This window comes from Miniopterus natalensis, chromosome 14, assembly GCF_054644295.1.
Source record: "Miniopterus natalensis isolate mMinNat1 chromosome 14, mMinNat1.hap1, whole genome shotgun sequence".
Lineage (NCBI taxonomy): Eukaryota > Metazoa > Chordata > Mammalia > Chiroptera > Miniopteridae > Miniopterus > Miniopterus natalensis.
This window is the reverse complement of record NC_142094.1, coordinates 24,956,655-24,978,455: the sequence shown is the minus strand read 5'-3', so window position 1 is coordinate 24,978,455 and position 21,801 is coordinate 24,956,655. Positions and strand designations below refer to the sequence as shown.

General features: G+C 37.4%; 1 protein-coding gene across 1 annotated transcript in view; it reads right to left on the bottom strand.

The window, feature by feature from the left end:
- LOC107543268 (catenin alpha-3) overlaps positions 1-21,600 on the bottom strand; it is a 435,074-nt gene extending 413,474 nt beyond the window's left edge. The window contains exon 1 of the mRNA XM_087824142.1: positions 21,543-21,600. The gene's annotated coding sequence lies outside the window, so the exon portion shown is untranslated. The remainder of the gene's footprint in view (positions 1-21,542) is intronic.
- Between the last annotated feature and the right edge of the window lie 201 nt (positions 21,601-21,801).

The following is a 21,801-nucleotide window of genomic DNA, read 5'->3' as shown; positions in this document are numbered from 1 at the left end:
AGCATCTGTAAATTATAATCCTCATTGTGGTTCAGAGGACTAGAGTCCTCTGGCTATATCAATTATTTGAGAGCTGCAATCATGATTTAGTCACAAATTGAATATCAGCATTATTAGCTAAAATCAGACCATAAACCCCTGTACTGTCCTAGCCAGGTGTTTGGTCTGTTTGTTTTCCTGAGGAGAGGACTGGGGAGGTGGGGAGGGGTAGGAAGAGAAGAGAAAGAATACACTAAATCCTTTCAGTGTCTTATACCAATCCTGTGAGAGAAATATCACTATCCCTTTCTTTATGAAGATACAAGGCTCAGAACAAATAAGCAATCTGTGCCAAAGCCACAGAGATAAGAAATACTAGGGCAGGCATCCATCCCAGGTCTGCCTGTCCCAAAGTCCACTTTATAGCTGCACAACTGGTAATTCTGCTAAAAAATTTAAACATGATGATAATAGGCAAAAATTCCTGTGTCCCTGACACTGTGAAAGTTCTTTCCCCAAACTGAAAATAATAATAGTTGCAATTTATTGAGCCCTCATCATTTGTCTGGATCACGTCAATTAATTTTGACAGTGCTGGTCACGGCAGTATTATTATCCTCATCTTGAAGACTGAGGCCTAGGGAAGTAAAATAGCTCACCCTACATCCTAGAGCTGGCAAGAGGCAAAGGTGGAATTCACCCCAGCTCTCCCTCAACTCCAAAGCCTGGGCTCATCTCCACTATTCCACTCTGCCTGTCCTTTACAAGTTCTCATAACAGTCCTTTGAGTTCAGCAAGAAGGAATTACTTCTGTTTTCAATGAGAAAATAAGCTCAGGGAGAAGGCTACTTGCTAACATCACGTAACTAGAATATGGCCAGGCAGAGATTCAAACCCAGATCACTCTGACTTCTGAGCCTCTTGCCACTTACCCTGTGGACGTGGACAATAAACAGGAATGGAAAACTTGTGCCTCTCAAAGCAACAGATCTGTGCTTTAAAACCTGTCATCACATCTGTGGGATCAAACACTCTAGAACCTTTGAGCCAGGCTGAATATATAACCTGAAAATATTCTTGTGAAAGTAACGATGCATGTTTGGTAGCTGAGTATAGTGAAGTTCAACTGGACACCTCCCCGGGAGGTGCTGGGCTGAACATCAATAGAATTCCATTTGAAAAGGCAGAGAGGTATGGGAGGAAGTCCAGTACAGAGCAGTGTGTGTGTTGATGAGAGAAATCACTCCCACTTTACCACAGATGGTGACACTGATAAAGGTCCCTATACAATCAGGTGCTGTAGTTGTCAGTCTCTAGTGTGGATAAGAATCACCTAGGAGCTTGTTAGCAATAGTTTTAGTGAGACCGCATCTGAGTTTCTGATCCAGTAAGTCTGGGTCACATGATGTGGAGGAATCTGCATTTTACAAACATTCTAGGTGATTCTGATGGGAACGGGCTGTGAACTTCATTTTGAGGAGCCTAATCTTGAGGGTGAGAGAGTCTTTGGGTGAAGCTTCCAAAATCAAGTTTAAGTCTGGTTGGAAGACTGCAAGTTTGTTAAGGTTTCAGAAGTCAGAAAATTTGCCTTCTCTAGATTCCCATTTATACTGCATTCATACACTATATAGATCATTGGATTATTAGAGGAGAGAGAGAGAGAGGCCTCAAAACAAAACACCTGGTAGGAAATTATTTCCCTATGTTCACCATAAAATATTTATTGTTTCTTCTCTCTATTGTCACAAACTTAATTTATTGAATCATTTATTTCTTAATTAAATTCCAAAATCATCAAGAGAGCCATTCTTTTAGTGTAGGTCAGCTGGTGACAAATTGTTTTAGTTTCCTTCATCTTAGAATTTCTTCATTCCTCACCATTCCTGAAGGAAGGACATTTGTACTGGATATAAGATTCTTGGTTGGCAATTCATTCCTTCAGCACTGAAAAAGTGTTACACCATCTTCTGCCGGCCTTCACGGCTTCTGGTGAGAAATTCAGGGTCATCTGGTTTGTTTTTCTTCTACATGTAATGTACTGTTTCTTGATGGCTGCTTAAAAAATTTTTCTTTGTCTTGAGTTTTCATAAATTTGACTCTAATGTGTCTTGGTATGAATTTCTTTGGACTTATCATGTTTGGCGTTTTCCCAGCTTCTTGAATCTGTAAGTTCTGGGGGCCTTGGCCAAAATCAAGACATTTTTAGCTAGTATTTCCTCAAGTGCTCTTTAAGTCACTCTTTTCCTCCTCTCCTTCTAGAGTTCCCAAGACACAAATGTTAGATTTTTCATTATATTCCCACACATTCCTAAAAGAGAGAGTATGCGTGTGTGTGTGTGTGTGTGTGTTCTCAGTCTATTTTCTCCTGTTGTTAGGCTGAATAATTTCTATCATTTTATCTTTCAGTTGATGGATTCTTTCCTTCAGCCCCTCCATTCTGCTGTTAAGCCCATTTATTGAGGGTTGTTTACTTGTTTGTTTTAAATTTCAGTTACTGTGTTTTTCAGTACTAACATTTATAGCTGGTCTTTCTTTGGTGGCAGTCTAGGCTCCCCTGTGGCCTTCTCCTGGCACAGGTGAAATGGAGTCACCATTTATCCTGCATTTTTTCTGGTTTAGAGTAGTTATTGTCTAAAAGTTTTCTGTCTTCCTAGGCTGTTCCTTTTCTTGTCTTTTGGCTAAAAAGAGAAGGGTTTTATTATAGTTGTGTTTGTCTGTTTATTTCGGGGTTGCTGGCTTCCTTAGCTCCAAGTGTGGGATATATGAGGTAAAAAGGAAACCTAGGAATCTTACCACCATGTGGTTCCTTTGGACTCAAGGTCCCTAGCCAGTCTGCCTTTTTTCTCTCTACCTTTCAGAGTATTCTTATATTTGCTTTACATATAATGTCCAGAGTGTTAAGTTGCAGACAATGAAAAGAAGAGGAAAAAGTATGTACACTCTATCTTTCCTGGTAGTGGAACTATTCTAGTGGAGTGATTTTAATGAATTATTTCAGTTTCTATCCTACAATCCCTTGAGTATCAATGAAGATGCCACTACAGATTCTGACAATAACTGATCAGTAAACATTAGCAGATTTTACACTTTATCCTAATCTACCATTAAGGAAAATTTTTAAATAAAGAAGGAGAAAAAAACCACAAAGTCATGTTTTTTTATAATTTTGGGGGGCACCTGGATCCCAGTAAATTGTTTTTAATATGTGAATTAATTTTTCCTTTCATTTTCATTCTTTCATTCAACAAACATTTGTTGAGAGCCAAGTGAAGAGTCCCAATTAAATACAAGGGATAAAAGATTGAATAAGATGTGATCTTTATTCTTATAAAGTTTATAATCTACTTTTTCAATATGCCTTCCCAACTTCTTTGTCTGGGTCATGCTTTTCCTCTGCTCTTCTGCCCATTGTCCCCTGGGTTTTAATACTATATTCTATGTCAGTTGTCAGTCTTCTCTAACAAGCCATAGCCTTCTTGAGGGCAGAGATCTTGACTTGATGGCATCATTCCTAAACAAATCACTTTACATGGGATGGTTGCAACAAATCGTTGCAGGATGAATGAATGACATAAAGAGAAACTCTTCATTTAGGCCAAGTAGCTAAACATACAGGCCAGACACCTCTTACTAATACAATTCTCAAATCCCTTGCAATCTGACACCCTTCTTAATTACATTATTTGGAGACAGATTGAAATTGGTATATGGGTTTGAATATTAACTAGTTAGCATATTAGCCTTATTTCATTTATCTTATTAACCCATTAGTCCATTCATAATCCAAAAAGCAGAGTCATATAAGAAGGGAAAGAGCACTAGCATATTTGGATGGAAAAAGAGAGGAAAGAGACCTTGAGCATCAAACACTATAGCTATGAATCTTGAGTAATACAAGGCACAATGTGTGAGTTTGTTTTCAAGAATGGACAAAGCAAAACATTGCTTAAAATGTACAAAGTTTTTTTTAAAAAAAAAAAAGTAAAAAAAAAAAAAAAAATGTACCTAGTTATAGAGCTTGGGATGACAAGGCAGTTGAAATGAAAATTACTTTTGTGTGAAGCAAGTTATGTTGCTTTTGGTTGCAAGTAGAAATTTAATTCAAATAGGTTAGCACTAAATAAATGTGTTAGCTCATGTAACTGAAAAAATTCTAGCTGTGAGTGGTGTTCACATAAGGACTGACCTGGCAAGTCAACAATGTCATTGAAAATGTGTGCCTTTTCTTTTTCCAATTTTCACTGTGCTTTCTGAATTTCACTTTGTCCTCAAGTTGGTTTCCTTTGTGGTTACATGAAGGCTGCCAGTAGCTCTTAGGCCTACCAAATGCCCTCGGGCACATCACATCCAGAGGCAGAGAGGGAGAAGGCAACGAAGAGGCGGGAGAAGAGGGGAGGACGGACTTCCCCCAGGTACCTAATACAATTCTATTTTACTTGGATTGTGACAATTTACAACACACACCAAACAGGGGGTTGTTGGTTTGAGTGGATAGGCATGATCTCCCCATGGACCTGAGCAGAGGGGTGGGAGGTGTGGGGGAGAAAAGTGACAATACTTTCGACATGGACATTTTCTGTTTTACAATAAACACCCTTGCTGCTCTATACATCAGCAAAGACTTCCCCTCCCTCAGGGTAGGGAACGAGCATGTGTGTGTGGGTTTAATCAGTCAGTGATAAAAGAGAGATTCCTTTTTTCCTATTTTTGATAGTGGGGTATGCACTTTTGATTGAGAAATAGCATACAAGTTGAGATGTGCTAATATTAACCAAAACAAAGGCAGCCATTTAATCTATTCTAAAACAGATGGCTTAACATGCTTTGACTCATTATTTGTTTCCATTGCTTTTGCCCTTAGATGAGGACATTTAAGGAAAAAAATGAGTGTTCATCAGATTAAAAAAGGACCATCCCACATATTTCAATGGGAATAAAACAAGTGGGCTTAGTCACACAAATTGCTATGCGCTATGTCACATAAATTGCTTTTTGTGATTTCAATAATAAACGTTTCCCTGTGCATTTTTTTACAATAAAGTAGGAGAAAATGAATTCATTTCTTCTTAAGTTATACAGAAATGATATTGAAAGGAAAAATATTTAAGGAAAAATACTTAGTAGTATAAAACCTTTAAGTAATATTAAAGGTTGTGAACTCATAATTCAAAGATATTGTTTTGATCAGTCAAATTATAAGACAAAATATTTGTTATGTGTTTAAAATATGTTTTACTGGTACAAAATTTCACCAAGTTAAAGACTTCCTGAAATTGTAGATTTTTGGATCTAGTAGAAGACTTAGAATTCTAGTTCAAAAATCTATTCATTTACAAGGAAAGCATTAGAGAACCTGACAATTTAATATTCTAATGATTTGCCCAAAGTCACATAGTTAATTAGTGTAGAAGACTAGAGTGCCCATTTCCAGACTAGAAGCCCACTTCTGTTTCTACTTTTGGCATATGTGAAATATAAAATCAGCCATACAGGACGGCTGGATATCAGCAAAAGACATATTGTGTATTTCATTTTGAGAAAAAATGAAATCTAGATAATTCTACCACTTATTAAGGCATACACCTAAAGCCATATATGCTCATTCAGATACAAACCTACTGATTGTCATTCTGTTAAAATAGAGGGGGGAAAAACAGTGAATGAGGAAAATGTATATAAGTAAGAAATATAAGAAAAATGAATCAGGAAGCCAGCCTTATATTTGATTCCGTGAGACTAATTTCATTTTTTAAAATTACAACTGCATTTCTTTTTTAACATAGTCATGTAACATATGGAATCACGTCAAAATTAAATATAGTTTGTCACACTTCTATAGAGGGAGAAAAAACAGTAGTAAGGAATAGTAATTATAAAAGCCATAAAATATACCATTGATAGATGATGCATTTGATTAACAGAGAAAGGTAGAAAAAGTGGCTTATGTGTGTGCAGAGATGGCGTTGCTAATATACTTGAAGCATTTAAGTTGTTTGTGAAAGCTAAAAACACAGGGACTTAGTTCTGTATGCAGAATACAATTTCATGCGGTTTATAACCGAATGGGCGCGATTTTAAATGAGAATTATTTTCCTGTCTTCTCTTATTAGGAAAAGCAAAATAGCAGTTTTGTCCTATTTTGCTGACAGTGGTTTCTGCAGTACGATTGCTGCTCAAGCAGGAGAGACTAGAATATCATCTCTATCATTTTAAGAACTTGAGTGGGCTCCTAGAAATGTTTATAATTGCCCTTGCAAAAGACAGCTGCCTCAGCAGGTTGGAAAATTACTGATCAGTCAACAAGTGTTTATTGAATCCCAGCTATGTGTTCAGAACAATACTGTGTGAGGTATAACATAATGTTGTTATTTAGCCCCTAGTAGGGACTGTGAGAGGAGGGATGTTGGAGGATAATATCAATGCACCTGGAAGGAAAAGTAATTAAGTGCTTTAATTATTAAATGCGGTCCATCAGTGCAATTACGTATCAGACGGGGAGAAGATCATTTTGAATAAGAGTAGCCTGAAGGCAAACGAAAGTGATTATAAAATCCCAGAATGTTTAAAGATGGAAAATGCTTTGCTTGATCACATTCAACCATGAGATGTCTCCTGTTTCTCGATGTTACCCATTCCACAGCTGAGCTTCTCTGAATCCTGGAAAGTTTCTCAACACACTGAGCTGGAACCCACCCCTCTTTAAATTCCACCCATCTGCCTATCTTCAGCTCTCAGCTGCTCCAGCCCTTCCATGTGGCAGAATTTCAATGCAAATAATATTACCACTCAGGACTCTTTCTTTACCCTGTCCCCTATGACAAAGGTACTATCCTGGTAGTCATCATTTTATACTCTGTAATTTGTCATAATCCTCTTAAATGTAATACCCCAAAATAACATAATACTCCTAATGATCATTGGCTATTGAGACTACACAGGAAAAATTATTGTCCTCAATCTGAGTGCCCTATTCCTATAACTGTGATATAAAAGTATGCTAATTTTATTAGCACCTATATCACCCTATCAGCTCATACTGAGCCTGAGGGAGTTTTATCTGATTTCTCCCATGAACTTCAGTCAAGCAAAATCTGCAAGAATTCATAATATGAAGGATGCATTTAATTTTCATGTAAATTTTATAGTTATTGCTGTTAAATATGCCTTATTGATTTTTGCCTCATTCTTTTGCTTGGCCAGACAGGGCGACGCATGACGCAACCATCCATAACATTAGCTTTTCTCCCCCAGACGTACGTTAACCACAGATTTGATGAATTACATTCCCGGGTTTTCAAGGGACCCATACAATAATACCTCTTCACGGAGCTGCTGTGAGAATACAAATGGGAGCATGTAAGGAGAACGCCTATCACAAGGCTCAGAAGATACATGATCGATAAATGTTAAATGTTTTCCTTTCTTCAAAATAAAAATCTGAAAAGGACATAAGTATAGAACTTCCTTCAGGATAAAATTGATCTCTTTACTGAAATACTCTGTATTAACCTGCTGCATTTTTCTCTAATTATACTAACATGCAGCCTCCATTTTTCTGTCTTGGGCCATAAAGATATAATTAGGGACCTTATCAAATATAGGTTGGTAAAGATTGTCCTTGAATCGGAACGCTTAGGACAGATGCCATGTATACGGAGGGTCAGGAAGGACAGAAGGAAATAAGTGCAGGTCAGGTCTCCCTCGGATTATGAGCAAAAGCCTAGACACAGAAATAGAGTAGGTGGATTTGAGAGATGAAGGGATGGGTAGATGTTGACGTGAAGTGGAAAATACCTAGTAATTAGTGCTTGGGTTCTAAGCATGGAAAGGAGATTAGAATTTATGCAAGAAGCAACAGCAACCATTGGAAACCTTATGTCTGAGGTGGGAGAAGAGGGAAACACCAAAGAGTCTGTACCGGGTAACTCTGTTAGACAGATACATAAGAGAAGACAGCCATGAAGACAGCTATGGTAATAATGGGTTCCAGAAGTAACGATGCTCTAGATTAAATAATGCTAATAAAAATGAAGCGGAAATCATGACGTTTGAATTCACTATATAGCAGGATGAAGATGAAAATAAACGGAAGGAGAATGTTGAGGATCATGTGATTAAGAAATGTATAAAGGGGAAGGGAAGAACATTTGGGAAATATGACAGAATGAAACAAATTTAGGTCTGATAATTCTCAAAGTGTGGTCCCAGGACCAGTAGCATCAGCATCACCTGAGAACTTGTTCAAAAAGCAAATTCACAGGTTCCACCCAGACCACTGAAATTACCAGTAGTGGTAATAAAGAAATAAGTGGTAATAAAGAACCTTGATTTGTAGCATTTAAGGATTTCTGATTTTTCTGAGATATATTTCTTCATCATGGCCATTTGTAAGCCACCGGCAAAACCGACTTGGTAAGAGACACACACAATTATTTCCCCAGACCCTGCACTAGGTCACTCTCGCACACCACTGTCCCAGGTGAATCTGTAGCATGTGTCAGAACCTCCTTGCAGATCTGCTGAATCATAGCTGAGCTGCATCATCCAGGGTTTCTGATTCAGCAGGCCATCACTCTCATTGTCCCACAAGATCTGTTTCCTGCCCTCCACTTCCCCGTACTCCTCCAGGCCTATACATCTTCACTCAGGTCCAGTTCATTCCCATCTGGAGGCTTTTGCACTTGTTTCTTAAGCCTGGAAAGCTCTCTCTCCAGAATTTTACCTGGCATTTTGCTATTAAACTATCAACTCAAATGTCACTTCCACCTTGAGATATGTTTTGCTCATAATCTTTTTCAATTTCATAATCTATCTGATTTTCCTTATTGTGAAGCATGCAGTATGGAAGGTTAGAAAACCAGACTGCCCAGGTTGCAATCCCAGCTCCCCAGCTTCATCTTTCTCTGATTTGGCAAGTTACATGAATTGTTTGGACTTCAGTTTCCTCATCTTTGAAAATGCATAAATAATAGTATCTGCCACTTAGATTTATTATGAGAATTAAACGAGTTTACATATACTGTATATAAAAGTATTTAGAACAGGTCTGGCATATACAAGAGCTTAGTTGTATTCAAAATTATATTTTTTATGTATTTCCATATCTATTATCTCTACTTCTCATACAGAATGTAAGCTCCAAAAGGATAGGCACTTGGACTATTGTCTTTTGTACATTACCCTCAGCCCCTAGAAAACAAGCAAGTGCCCAATACACATTTGTAAAATGAACAGATGAATCTTCCACGTTAAATGGTATGATTCTCAAAAACATTATTCAGTGACAAACAATGTAAGTTAGAAACTCCATGACTCCCAATGAGATCTTTCTCGTAATTATTTGTTTATGAAAACTCGTTTTTGAGAAAGGCTACAAAGTGCTACAACAAATGACCTCATCCATACTATAGTTCAGAATGGCTTTCAAATCTTTGTTTTTGCATTTCACGATTTATAGGAAACATCTGGCAGAAATAGAAATCATAATTATTATTTATTGGCAGTTGACAGTGTAAGAAGCACAGAGAAACAAGGGTTTCAAAAGGAAGATGGCTTTCATCTCTCTATTAACTTATCGGCAAAGCTTGGCTAATAGGCGCTTTTTTCTCAGGTCATAGATGTAAGTATTTGCTTAAGAGCACTACAATGAATTCTTCCTGGAATGCTGACAGGCAGTTTTGCGCTCATGAGCTGTGATATTCCCTCAGGTTTCTGACTCATTTCCCTTAGGCTGCCTCACATTAGTCTTCTATCCTATGTGAGGGTTCCTACCCTCAGGCTGGTACGAGGCCTATGTGGAGGCGAAAGGCTCTTTCCTTAAAATGGTTTACTTCACTATTATATTATCCACAAAATATCTTTATCTATACAATGATACTGCTTGGTAAACACAATATTATTTATAGCAGATGATAAGGGGGGTTGAGCAGGGGAGAAAAAATGAGGACTTTTAGTAGAAATCAAATATTCTACTACAAAAGGCTCTAAAAACTGGCTATAGATGTTTTTATTTTCTTAACTGCATAGTTACATAATTTTATTATCTGATAAAAGATTCAGTGTTAATATAAAATTATTTTTCAAGATAATATGAACACAGAGCTTGAAACAATTTAGAATGTTAAACTCAAGTTATTCTTTGTAGAATCATCCACATATGGGTTCTAAGGGGCCAAATCTTGCTTTTATCTTAAATATGCACTTTTATACCCAGCTATCTGCCCACAGAAATGGCCCCTCTGATTCTAACCAAAAGTTTTGACTATTAAGAATTTGAAAATATTATACCAACAAGACATGATTAATACATTGATCCATAATTTTTGGCCCATCCCATTAAGGAGACAAAGATGTTAACTGAGTGATTTTGGAGGTCAAGAATTATATTCCAAACTCTTCCCTCAGTTTGCTGTATAATCTTACAGGGCCCACTCAACCTCTCTGGGATCGAACCTTACTGAGTGTGTTAGCTTAAAGAAATTACAAAGCCTGTTTAAATAATAAAGTGATACATAAATGTCAAACAGTATTGTTATCCGTTGTGAAGGACCAAAGACCTGGAACTCTGAAATAGCAAGTCCTATATACATGAGAGTCAAAAAGCATTAGAGGCTCAGTGTTGAAAAGAAAGCTTTCTGGGAGATGTGGGGTTTTTTTAAAATCACTGTTTCACAGCAAGGAGAAATAGAAAAAAAGTCTATGTTCTTTGAAGAATTATACTAATATGAATAGATAAAACTCTGTCAGTTGAAATAATTCCTTCAAACCTGGGAAGAATGTTAGTATCCAAATCCTGTAGGATTTATTTTTTTGTTCCTTAACTTTGAGCAACTCACTTAACATTTCTGAATTTCTTCTTATATGTAAAATTAGACCAATAATTCTCATGTCATAAGAGTTATAAAAATTAAATACGATAACCTGGGTAAAGCACTTGCCACATCATAGCTGCATGAGGGATGACCATCTCTTCCTCAATGGAGTTTGTTACTGAAGGGGAGCAGTTTCTCCACCCCAAAATATGCCTTCTGGGATATTGATTTTAAGCTGCTTTTAAGAAATAAAGACTCAGAAAAAGCTTTGACCTCCCTGCTAATTATCTAATGGAATTTAGATAACCTGCTCCAGGAAAGGAGGTATCATCACAGATATCTACAATTTAATATAAACTAGTGTGTGATAGAAAGGAACCTAGCAAGACCCACGTGTTCAAAGTCACCTCTGTGTCCCATTGTTAAAGATAGCTCAGCAAACATTTATTTTCTACACTTTTGCTTTTCTATCAGAGTGAATTGCCTTCCTGCCCTTTAAAATGCCGAACCACAACTACCACCACCACCCAATCCCCCACACCCTCTCTTCCCCTTAGCTCCAGAACAGCATGTAAACTTCAACTGCCCTTTACTGCCTTGAGTCTCACATCTTATGGACCCCCCTGCCCTGCCCATGTACATCTTTAAAATAAGCTTTGGACATTTTCTCCTGTCAATTTGTCTCTGTTAAATTTGATTACTGGTCCAACTAGAACTTAGAAGGTGAGAGTTATTTTTTCTGCAGCCCCACAATACCAAGTACCCTGCACAGGAGTGTGCATGTTCAGAATCAGATTTAAGGCTTTAACAGAGGTTTCAAAGGACAGGGATTGAAAAAAGAAAAAAAGTATGTTTATTTTGTTAGGTATTAAACTCATGCTGCTTTCTATTAGGCAAAGAGTGAAATTTTGTGGTATAAGTACAATAATTTTATTTCTAAAACAGGTATTAAACTTACTTCTAAAAATATAAACTATGTGTCTGGCCGGCGTTGCTCAGTGGTTGAGCATCGACCTAGGATCCGGGAGATTGCAGTTCGATTCCTGGTCAGGGCACATGCCCAGGTTGCGGGTTTGATCCCCTCCAGGGACCGTGCAGGAGGAGGCCAATCAGTGACTCTCATCATTGATGTTTCTATCTCTCTCTCTCCCTTCCTCTCCCTAAAGATATATATATATATAAATTTTAAAAAATAATAATAAACTATGCAATGCCATAATGATACCTTTCTGCTTACTAGAAACAACATTTTGACTCATAAATTCCTCAGTCTGGTTCATTTTCTCTTATGGAACAATGATCTTACAGTTTCTGAATGTGCTCCACTTGCAAGGTTTCCACCAAGCCACACTTTCCTGGTTTCCTCTTACTCTGAGGTTATTTGCTCTCTTTTCTCCTAGATGTGCTTTTTAAAGGTTCTGCCTTTGATCCTTTAATTTTCTCACACTCTGGCAATCTTGTTCTTCATGTACAGTTCTAACCATTGCCTCTCCATGAATGGTTACTATATCTAGCTGTGGTATCTCAAGTCCTTATATGTGTTGTTGGCTAGAATCTCAACCTCTGTTGAGAGTACTTTAAATAAATTAATTTCTGTGTTAAAGTGACCCCTCTTTGATTGTATTTCTAATTTCTCCTAAGAGAATCGCTCTCCTCCCAGGTGCCAGGCTAACACCCTCATATATACTCTCCTTTCCCTCCACCATTCCCATCATCTAATTTGTTTTCAATTTCTGGTCAGTTTATATAGTCCATTTATAATGTGTTCCATCTATAAATTTTTATTCCTATGTCCCTTATTTAAATTCTGAATTCTCAGATAATATTAAATAATCTCTTCACTGGTCCTGCCTGTCCCTTTTTCCATTCAGTTGACATACAGTCTCCAGAGTAATTCCCCAGAAGCACAGCTCGTCATAGTGACTTGCCATCCCCGACTAAATTCCAAATCTCAATTGCTTTACTTGGCAGTAAGGGCTGCAACCTGCGTTTCAACCCCGTATCCGACCTCTCCCTTTTCCACAGCATGCCCGGCCACTTCTCCAACGGGGCAGAATTCCTAGGAGGCACTGGAAATGTGTGGAGGCATTTTTGCTTATCACAATGACCGGGCTGGGGGAGGCGGTGGTTGTGCACATAGTGCCCTAGATTCTGGGTTTTCTGGCATGTAGAACCCCACCATTCTGACTCTCCCACTCAACAATGACTTGTTCTACCCAAAGTGCCAGGAGCTCTCATGTTAAAAATCACTGTGGTTTAGGCAAATTCAATTACTCACTTGTTTCCATTTCTGTTATATACTTTCCCATATCTTCTGCCGAGAATGCCCTTTTCGTATTTTCCCAAATGCTCAAATCTTGCATATCCTTTAAGGCCAATAGAAAATGTCACTTTTCTGAGAGCCCTCCCTGAATTTCCTGACACGAATCTCTTTCTAACTCCCTTGGCATTTCAACCTATTACCGTCTAACACCACTTCGTTTCTACCTGGATAATACATTTTCCCTTCTCGTTGGGAGCTTAATGTATGTAAGCAAAGCTCCATCCTTGTTTTCTCCCGTGACTAGAACGTTGTCAAGGCTGTCACAGATTCTTAAAGCTAACATGCTTAATATTATGGTACACGCCGTGAGACTAAATGAGGGCTCAGCATAAACGCTCTGGTTTGTAGTCAGTTTTGTAATTCTTGCCTCAGCCCGCATGTTAAATCATATTTAGTTCTGTCTGCTTACTTTTAAGCCATTACCTAATTTTTGGCCCCCATATCCCTACTAATACTTAAAGGCTACGGCTTCTTTTCTACCACTTCTGTTTCTTTTTCCAGGACACTCCATCGGATTTTCTTAGCTAAAAGCCCTCCTAGTGAAACCCACACCTTAGTCCTCTGAAGTGCTCCCCCGGGTGCCTCTGGAATCCTTATGTCCTGCCCTTGGCTCATCCTAGCTTCATGGTTGCTCCTAGGAGGTGCTCAGCCACTATTTGTTGAATGAAATGATCGTTGGAGTGAGTGGAAGGGAGGGGCTGACTGTGAAATTGGGAAAGAAAATATAATCAGGACAGTAGAATAACGCAGGGCTTAATTTCCAGGCTCGGAAAGCAACCGTGTTCATAGCTGCACTCAAGTACTGTCTCCCCTCATAGACATCACGGCCCCGCAGGAAAGAGACTGAGCCCAGGCCTCTGGTCCTAAATCACCCTAGACAGGCTCAAGGATCAACCAGCCAATCATAATCAGCTGTTGTTAAAAAGGTGGGGGGCGCCTCATTTTAGCTTTGTTATTGTCTTACATGACTCCTGGTTTTCCAAAACCTTAGAGTATAAACTAAGTATAATTGTAAAAAGCCTGTCACAACTCTCACAGGTACACCTGGAGATTCTGAAAGGATATGATTATTTCAAGTTGATTATTGGAGTCCTATATTGTTTAGTTGCAAACAAAGCATCCATCATTATGGTCTAAAGAAGATGAAAGAAAACATATCTGCTTCCCTAGAGCGTGATACTTAGAAAATTAAATGCTTTCAATTCACAGATATGACAGCTGCTCGATCACGACAACACACAAACAAAAACCCCATACAAATCAGGGCATGTTTTTCCATTTGAAGGAGATAGCCCAATGCCCCTACTGAAGCGTGGACTAAATACAGTAACACATCATAAGTTAATCAGAAGAAGCTGCTGTTATAGCAAAACAATCCTGTCGGTGCGGAGAGAGATAATGCCAGTCACTGCGCAAGACTTGTACTTCAAGCTGACAAAGTGTCATACTGAGACTTTTTATCACTTGGTTAGAAATTGGGTGTTTCTGCACGTCCCAAAGAACAAAGGGCGATGGGGGACAGAGCTGGCTTTCAGCATCCACCTGCCAATGTCTACAACGCGAAACCAGTCCATGCCGATCTGGTCATTCACTCCATAAACACAGGGTGTGGGGAGAGTAGGTTTACAGTTGTTCCCGTGGAAAATAATAAATAAGAATATAAGAATAAACTGTGTTACACGTACTCACAACTGTAAGCCTACTTTTGCCCCACCTTGCATGTACTGAATACCTACTGTGTGTCAGGCGTTATTCTTAGAATACAGCAGTGAACCAAAAATCCCTACCTTCAAGGAGGTTATATTGTTCCATGTTTAAATGTGAATATAGCCCAGCCGGGCGTGGCTCAGCGGTTGAGCGTCGACCTGGGATCCAGGCGATCGGGGTTCGATTCCCGGTCAGGGCACATGCCTGGGTTGTGGGCTCGATCAATGACTCTCTCATCATTGATGTTTCTCTCTCTCTCTCCCTCTCCTTTCCTCTCTCTGAAATCAATAAAGATATATTTAAAAAAAATAAAAATAAATAAATATGAATATAAGAGCACACCTTCCTCCAGGTACTTTGTTGGGTTTTTCTACTATTTCGTAACTTCTATGTCTGGGGTAACCTTGACTTTCCTCCCTACTTTTCAACTCACCCAATATAGAACCTGTTTAGAAAGTAAGTATAGATTCCCAATAAGCAATTTATTAAAATATACTCCCAAGCACATCACCGAAAATAAACTAGATGCCTCTGGAAGATGTGTTAGTTCTGTCAGGTCACTAGACAACATTTGATAAGAGAGATAAACAGGAGAAGATATAACAAAACTGTACGAGATATTGATTTAAGTGTGACAGTGAATAGAAAACTTGACATGCTTTTGAAAAATTTAAGCACTTGTGTGAGAGAGTCTGCCTAACTGAGTGTAGGTGTGCTGACTGGAGGGAAATATCCTAGATTCCACCGTGAGTTTTATCAATTAAAAATCTTATTTATAGGAAGACATTTAAGATCATCTAATACCTCTACCCCCAATATCAAAATTCTTCTAACATCTTTGACAACCCATAGCCTATTTGGCTTAAAACAACTAATTCTTCTCCTGCCTAGCCCTTAACTGCAGGGCCTGAATCCAGCCTGGCGCTCTAGACACGGTCATCTCCTTGCCACGTACACTGGGAATTTCCCCCTATTTCACAAGCTAAGCATCATAATCATTTTAAAGCTTTAAAGTGGTCCCATGTCATTCTGCTGACATATAGTTGAGTCCCCCCTAAAGCAGTATTTCTAATTTTCTGAATTTTTCAGGGTACAAATATTTTTGAAAGAAGGAGATAAAGGGAAAAAGCTAGTGACTGAGATATAGGTATGAGAATTTTTATTTTACCAAGTAAAGAAATAACAATGTGCACAGGTATCTACTTTTATTATTTCCTAAATCAAATGTTTTAGGTGAATAGCAAACAAGTAGAAAGTACATAGCTTTCTAATAAAAAGCTGAATAAATTTTATTTTATGACAAAAAGCTAATGACACTGACCTAATTTCACAACAGACCATGAAAATGCTTTCATGGACCAGTGTTTGGAATTCATCAGACTAGAACACAAATGTCCCTCTGCAGTCCTGATGCCCCAGGTGCTTCTGATAAGCAATGGCTTTCATATCCACTTGTGCAATAGGTTTTATTTAACCTAAGGCCCTGAATTTACATTTGCCCTTATTAAATTTCAGTTTGTGATTTTTTAAACATTAATTCAAATCATGAACATATTCTAGAACCTTGAATTCTATTTTTCTCAAATGTCTGTGGCACTGAGAAACTCCAAATCCTTCCTTCTCAACAAAGTCACTTCCATCAAGGATCCTTCTGTTAGAAAACTGATTCTAAAGCATCAGTTTGTATCCTTCTAGCTTCTGCTCATAGGTTGTAGTTCTGTCCCCCAGGGCCATTTGAATAAAGACTTTCACATCCTAGCCCTTCAAAGGTTTGTTCACAGTGATTATATTTCTCCAAATCTTACCTTTTCCTGGCTAAAAATTCCCTGTTGCTTTTATAAATTTTTCACATGACATCGCTTCAAGTCACATCGCTATTTCAGATACCTTCTGCCCCAAAGCTCCAAGTGATAATTCTATTTTGAAGTACGACATCTGTGGCTGGGCAAAGCATTATAAGTGCCATCCACTAGGTGCAGTAAGAACTAGAGGGATCCAATTCACTGGAACCTATGTGAACTCAACCGCATTTAACAAATAGGAATTACATGCCACCCGATTAGCTCCTCCTGGCTCTGCGTTTTCTCAATTTTGTTCACTCCAGAATCAATCTAGGAATTTTTTAATTGCTTGGGTTCTGTTTAGAAATTAATAAAGTGCCTGTTTCTGGTAAAATTGAGTTCTAAAAGAAATAAAACAGCCCAGCTGGGTGTGGCTCAGCGGTTGAGCATCAACCTAGAATCCAGGAGATCAGGGTTCGATTTCCGGTCAGGGCACATGCCCGGGTTGTGGGCTGCAGCCGATCAATGACTCTCTCATCATTGATGTTTCTGTCTCTCTCTCTCCCTCTCCCTTCTTCTCTCTGAAATCAATACAGACATATTTAAAAAGAAATAAAACAACATGTAAAAGTACTCTGACTTGCTCTTTGCCGCAGTCTTACTTCTGAGAAGTAACCACTATTAAAACTCTCATGAGGGCCTTTTGAAAACTTTTCTATGATCTACACAAACATATGGCTCTATCTCCTCTTCTGCAAAATATATGGCATAATATACATATGCATCTGAAACTGGCCTTTTTCACTCATCTTGGGTGCCTTCCATACCAAAACATACACTGAGCCAACTTACTACCAACAGGCATTTAGGTGGCGTTAGCTTTTGTCGTTACAGATAAAGCTGCATAAAAACTTTGCTTGCAGACTGTTGTGCATATGCATATCTATATCTGGATCAGAACTTGCTGCAAGTGGAATTAGTAAAGCTAAATGTATGTGCATACTTTATTTCAATATATATATTGCAAAAGTGGAACTTACACACATATGGGCGCGTGCACATACACACAAGCGCGCACACATACACTGGGATGTACTCCAGACGTACTAATTATGAAATTCAGGATGTACTGTATAAAAATTATACAATGTATAAATAATTTTTAAGTATAGAGAAGATAGAAAATAAGTTCTAGAACTTATTCTTTGATGAAAAAAAATTTAAATCATATTAGTTTTTCTGACATCTATCCCATACTATTGATTCACACTGAGTTTACTATCAACTAAAACCTGCAAGCTTCCTGGAGGGTAAATTTCTGATAAGCCATATTTCTTCCATTCTCTATCTTTGCAATTTATTTTAGAGTGCTCAGGATATATGGTTTAATTATTATATTTATTACAGTTCATCTGGATACTGAGATTTAGTCTATATTCTAGAACAGCCCAATTCCTTGTGACTGGATTCTTTTGTCTAATATGTTTCCTTCATCTTATTTTTAACTAAAAATTTTAACAATGTTATTCCACAATTTTATCCAAATCACTAGTAAAACACTGAAGTGAGCTAGGCCAAGAGCAGCTCACTGCAGCCCACCAAGAGAGGCCTCACCCTTGACTAGTGACTATACATTAATCAGCCATTTTAAGGATTTTTTTTTTCATTAGTTACAATTCAAACAAATTATACTGTATTTTTTTATGTTGTCAAAAAGAAGATACACCATGTTAGAAAAAGTATCATAAAGATGTTGTCAAAAGCCTTGCTGCCCTCTATGAATGGAATGATGTATTATTCTAAAATCCCTTTCATTCATTTATATGGACAATAATTTGTTGAACATCCAATATATGCTGCACTTCTGTTAGGTGCAGGGGATATACTAGTGAATAAAGATGACTAAATTATTGCCTTCATGAAGGTTATGTTTGACTGTGAAACATACAATAAAAAGTAACAAGATAACATAAAATGTAACTCCAGGTTGTGGTAGAGACTCCTACAGAAATAAATATGGTGACATAACATGAGGGAGCTGCAGGACTGATTTAAGGAGATTGATCTCTGAGAAGATGATATCTGAGCTGAGTCCTCACAAATTGAACCTAATAGGAACTGTCTCCCCGGCCATATGGGAAGTGAGCACCGGGAAACTGCCAAGTGCAAACTCCCTCAGGTGGGAAGGAGTTTTATTGTGTTCTGGAAACAAAGGCCAATGGGCAGAGATCAAATGATTAAAAAGGAAAGTAATTTGGGGTGAGGCTGGAAGCTAGACAGTAGGGAGGTCATAAGAGTCTGATTCAGCCATGGAAATGTTTCCATTTTACTGTAAAGGAAAGCAATTACTATGATAAACATCTTTACAATTTTACTTTGGCTTTTATATAGAAAGTAGATTAGAGATATGAGTATAAACACGGGCACTATAGAGGATGATGGTGGCAAAGGCTATTGCCCAAAATAGAGACGATGGTGTCATAAGCTACAATGCTGACAGTCAAGATGGAGAAAAGCATATAGATTCAAGATATATATTTCTGGTGAACTTGACTGGACTTGATAGGAAAAACAGCCATTAGATATCATTAGAATATAAGCTTCATAAGGGCGAGAATATTTGTTTGTTGTTTGTTTTATTTGCAATTTTCCCCAGATGCATAAACAGTGCCTGCCAACACTGTATGTTCAATAAACATTTACTGAATGAATAAAGGAAATCTCCAGCTTTTCCCCAGGAGCAACTAGAAAATTGGGAAGACTGAAGCAGCACCAGAATGAGGTGGGGATGGGACAACCAGAGCTCCATTTTGGCTATTTCCAGTTTGAGATGTCCCCTAGGTACCAAAGTGGAAGTGTCAAGGGGAAAACTAGATATTTAAGTCTGGTCATTAGGGAAGAGGTCAGCCTAGAGGGAAAACTTTGGAAGCCCCCAGCATGTAGCCATGTAATTTATTGTAATAAATTATAAAACACTAAGGAATCCCTGAAAGGCATTAAAAAAAAGATCCAGTTATGGAGATACATAAAACATGTTAATTAATGAAAAGATTCAATATCTTAAAGGATACTGAATATCTAAAACAATCTAAAATTTAAAATATTTTCAGAATTTCAGTAAACATTCTAACATGTATTTTCATGAAACTTGACAAGTTGATACTAAAAGTCATATGAAAGCAAAATAAGAAAAACAATAATTTAAAGGACAAAACAAGGTGAGTCAATTTGTCTAAAGATAATAAGATTTAGTATAAAACCATAATTAAGACATTGCAATACTGTTGCAGGGATAAAGAAATAGAGCAGTGGAACAGAATACACAGCCCAGAAATGTGCATATTTGAAACATACTTCAATTTATCTATTCATCTATATTAGTGAAATATTACACACATTTGGTATGTATGTATTATATCTGTATAACATATTATATAAAACATGTATATGTGTGCATGTATTATATATGTGTATAGTATATAAACTTATATGTATACAAATACATATAAACCAATGAAAAATATATAAGGTGTGTGTGTGAATGTGTGTAACAATGGTAGCATTAACTGGGAAAGAATCAGCTATTTAATACATGGTCATGGCCCAACGATTAACACCGTAAAAAAAAAAAAAAAATTTAAATAGGTACCTACCTTGAGTTAGACACAAAAAGAAAATTTTCAGATATAATAAAGATCTAAATGTTTTAATCTTTTTTAAAAATATGGAAATTATATAAGATTTTGTTGAAAGAATTTCTACAGTTAAAAGAAAACCCATCATCAACAGAAGATATTTTTAACAAAGCCAAGCAATGCAATAAAAACACACACAAAACAACTAAAAATACGCAAAGGATTGAGGCCTTTGCCTATTCACGGTATTAGAAAGCCAAATGGTTAATAAACATTTTTTTAAAATATTCTCTTTTTAATCAGAGAATTATAAACTAAACCCAATGACATTCATTTAATACTCTTCAGATTCAAAGACATTTTAAAAATGACAGCATCAAGTGTTAGGCACAACTTGGAGAAATGAGAACTCTCACATACCGCTGAGGGGAGTGTAAGTGAGACAACCACTTCAGAGACCTCAGTACAATATTCTGTTCCCTACAGGATCTCCTGGAAAACTGACATCAGTTGCAAGATCTCAGTGCCAGATCCTCTAGATTCCACTTCTCCAGCTAGGTTTTACTTGTTAATATTAAATCCAAAGAAGCAACCTCCCATACTATTTCCTCAATATTCTTAGAGATTAAATTATCAGCAAGGCAAATCAAGAATTTAACACACACTCTCCTTTTAGTAAAATGAGAATCTCGGTAGATGTCTAAAGACTTGAAGTCTCTAATCACTGCCGTATTTCACATCCTTACAATGTGTGTAGTCTTTACTAGGAAGTAATTATCCATGTTATTTCTTGCTTATTCTAAGACAAGAGGAGTAAAACTTTGCCCTTATGTGTATCTCGATTCATGGCTTCAGGGTTACTAGTCATCCAGAAACAATTCCCTAAAAATGTGTTGCTCTTCAGATTTCAAAAACTCCTGAATCGCAGACAGGAAAACATTTCTTGGCTTTCTTCAAACCAGTGCCTTCATTTGGTAAAAGGGGCAAAAATGTCATTCCTTTCATCCTGTTTGTAGTTTCAAAACAAATACTGACTACAAAGAAATAAAATCTGTTGGACAAAGCACTACTTTGATTTCCAACTATACCTTTCTCTCACAATATTCTAATGTGGGCCCTTAGGGAATGTCACAAGAATCAAGTACAAAGTAAAGAAATAGGTGCTTAGTAGAGAAAAAACCCTGACCTTAGGATGAGTTATTTTCTGTGTTTAAAATAAATATTTAAATGTCTTTCCAAAAGTCTGAAGCATCGTATATAATTTTTAACAGCTAGTTTTGTGAAAGAGACAGTAATTTAGTCATACCTGTGGACACAAAGTTTCCAAGTGATTGGCTGCAATTTTGACAATTTTAATCCCATCTTCATTTGTTGACATGGAACAAGCAAGATTTGCCACCTGAAATACAACCCAAAATAATGAGAATTATTTCAGATTAAAGAAATGCAGAAACACTTGTTTTCCTAGACAAGTAAGCACATGTGCACATACATTGAAAAGTCTCAGTAACAAAACAAGTCTCCTCCTAGATGTCAGTGGTGTTTCTTTTATGAAGGTATCCAGA